General features: G+C 37.3%; 1 non-coding gene across 1 annotated transcript; it reads left to right on the top strand.

Moving 5' to 3' along the window:
* Positions 1-757: 757 nt before the first annotated feature.
* On the top strand, positions 758-865 carry LOC130959659 (small nucleolar RNA R71). The gene has a single exon (XR_009078729.1). It is a non-coding gene; the product is annotated as a small nucleolar RNA R71 (small nucleolar RNA).
* The last annotated feature ends 1725 nt before the right edge of the window (positions 866-2590 follow it).

The raw sequence follows: 2590 nt of genomic DNA, 5'->3' as shown, positions 1-2590 counted from the left end.
TGATGGCCTTGCACTCTCCTTTTGGATTTTCTTCTGTATTGCTTGGAAGAGTACTAGGAGGGAGTTCAGTAATTTTCTTGCTCAGCTGTCCCACTTGTGCCTCCAAATTCCTAATGGAGGACCTTGTTTCAGTCATGAAACTTTGAGTGGTTTTAATTAGATCAGAGACCATGGTTGCTAAGTCAGAGTTGTTCTGCTTAGAATTCTCTGTCTGTTGCTGAGAAGATGATGGAAAAGGCTTGCCATTGCTAAACCTGTTTTTTCCACCATTATTGTTGTTGAAACCTTGTTGAGGTCTCTGTTGATCCTTCCATGAGAAATTTGGATGATTTCTCCATGAAGAATTATAGGTGTTTCCATAGGGTTCTCCTAGGTAATTCACCTCTTCCATTGAAGGGTTCTCAGGATCATAGGCTTCTTCTTCAGATGAAGCATCCTTAGTACTGCTTGGTGCATTTTGCATTCCAGACAGACTTTGAGAAATCAAATTGACTTGTTGAGTCAATATCTTGTTCTGAGCTAATATGGCATTCAGAGTATCAATCTCAAGAACTCCTTTCTTCTGATTAGTCCCATTGTTCACAGGATTCCTTTCAGAAGTGTACATGAATTGGTTATTTGTAACCATTTCAATTAGTTCTTGAGCTTCTGTAGGCGTCTTCTTCAGATGAAGAGATCCTCCAGCAGAGCTATCCAAAGACATCTTGGATAGTTCAGAGAGACCATCATAGAAAATACCTATGATGCTCCATTCAGAAAGCATGTCAGAAGGACATTTTCTGATTAATTGTTTGTATCTTTCCCAAGCTTCATAGAGGGATTCACCTTCCTTCTGTCTGAAGGTTTGGACTTCCACTCTAAGCTTACTCAATTTTTGAGGTGGAAAGAACTTTGCCAAGAAGGCATTGACTAGCTTTTCCCAAGAGTTCAGGCTTTCTTTAGGTTGTGAGTCCAACCATATTCTAGCTCTGTCTCTTACAGCAAAAGGGAATAGCATAAGTCTGTAGACCTCTGGGTAAACCCCATTAGTCTTGACAGTGTCATAGATTTGCAAGAATTCAGCTAAGAACTGATGAGGATCTTCCAATGGAAGTCCATGGAACTTGCAATTCTGTTGCATTAGAGAAACTAATTGAGGCTTAAGCTCAAAGTTGTTTGCTCCAATGGCAGGGATAGAGATGCTTCTCCCATAGAAGTCGGGAGTAGGTGCAGTAAAGTCACCCAGCACCTTCCTTGCATTGTTGTTGTTTTCGGCTGCCATGGGTTCTTCTTCCCTGAAGATTTCTGTTAGGTCCTCTACAGAGAGTTGTGCCTTAGCTTCTCTTAGCTTTCGCTTCAAGGTCCTTTCAGGTTCAGGGTCAGCTTCAACAAGAATGCCTTTGTCTTTGTTCCTGCTCATATGAAAGAGAAGAGAACAAGAAAATATGGAATCCTCTATGTCACAGTATAGAGATTCCTTGAAGTGTCAGAGGAAAAGAAAAATAGAAGGAAGAAGTAGAGAATTCGAACTAAGTGAGATAGAGTTCGAATTGTGCATTGAGGAGGGGTGGTACTCCATAAATAGAAGGATGTGAGAAGAGGGGAAGAGATTTTTCGAAAATTAAATTAAGAAGATTTTAAAATCATTTTGAAAAACTTTAATTGATTTTCGAAAACCAAGAGTGGGAAAGAAATCAAGTAATTTTTGAAAAAGATTTTGAAAAAAATATGATTGAAAACTATTTTTGAAAAAGATGTGATTAAAAAGATATGTTTGAAAAATTATGCTTTTAAAAAGATATGATTGAAAAGATATGATTTGAAAAACAATTTAAAAAGATTTGATTTAAAAAAATTAATGACTTGCCTAACAAGAAAAGATATGATTCAAACATTAAACCTCTCTCAGCAGAAAAGGCAACATACTTAAAATGTGCAATCAAATCATTAATTGTTAACAAGTATCTTTGAAAAAGGAGAGAAATTGATTTTGAAAACATTTGATTGAAAAGATTTGATTTGAAAAAGATTTGATTTTGAAAAACTTTGAAAACTTGAAAAAAAATCTGAATTAAAAACAGAATCTTCCCTCTTGTGCCATCCTGGCGTTAAACGCCCAGAATGGTGCACATTCTGGCGTTTAACGCCCAATGCACTACCCTTTTGGGCGTTAAACGCCCAACCAGGCACCCTGGCTGGCGTTTAAACGCCAGTCTGTCCTTCTTCACTGGCCGTTTTGAACGCCCAGCTTTTTCTGTGTAATTCCTCTGCTGCATGTTTTGAATCTTCAGTTCCCTGTACTATTGACTTGAAAATAGAACCAAGATCAAATAAACCATGCATGCAAGACACCAAACTTAAAATGAGACATTGGACTCAAACAAGAAACATAAAATATTTTTGGTTTTTATGATTTTTATAAATTTTTTTTTGTGCTTTTTCGAAAATTATATGAAAAAAAAGAAAATAAAGGTTTCAGAATTCTTAATGAGAATTCCAGGAATCATTGCAATGCTAGTCTAAGACTCCAGTCCAGGAATTAGACATGGCTTCACAGCCAGCCAAGCTTTCAAAGAAAGCTCCGGTCCAAAACACTAGACATGGCCAATGG

Source organism: Arachis stenosperma, chromosome 10 (genome assembly GCF_014773155.1).
Source record: "Arachis stenosperma cultivar V10309 chromosome 10, arast.V10309.gnm1.PFL2, whole genome shotgun sequence".
NCBI lineage: Eukaryota > Viridiplantae > Streptophyta > Magnoliopsida > Fabales > Fabaceae > Arachis > Arachis stenosperma.
This window is presented reverse-complemented; position numbering and strand designations above follow the sequence as displayed.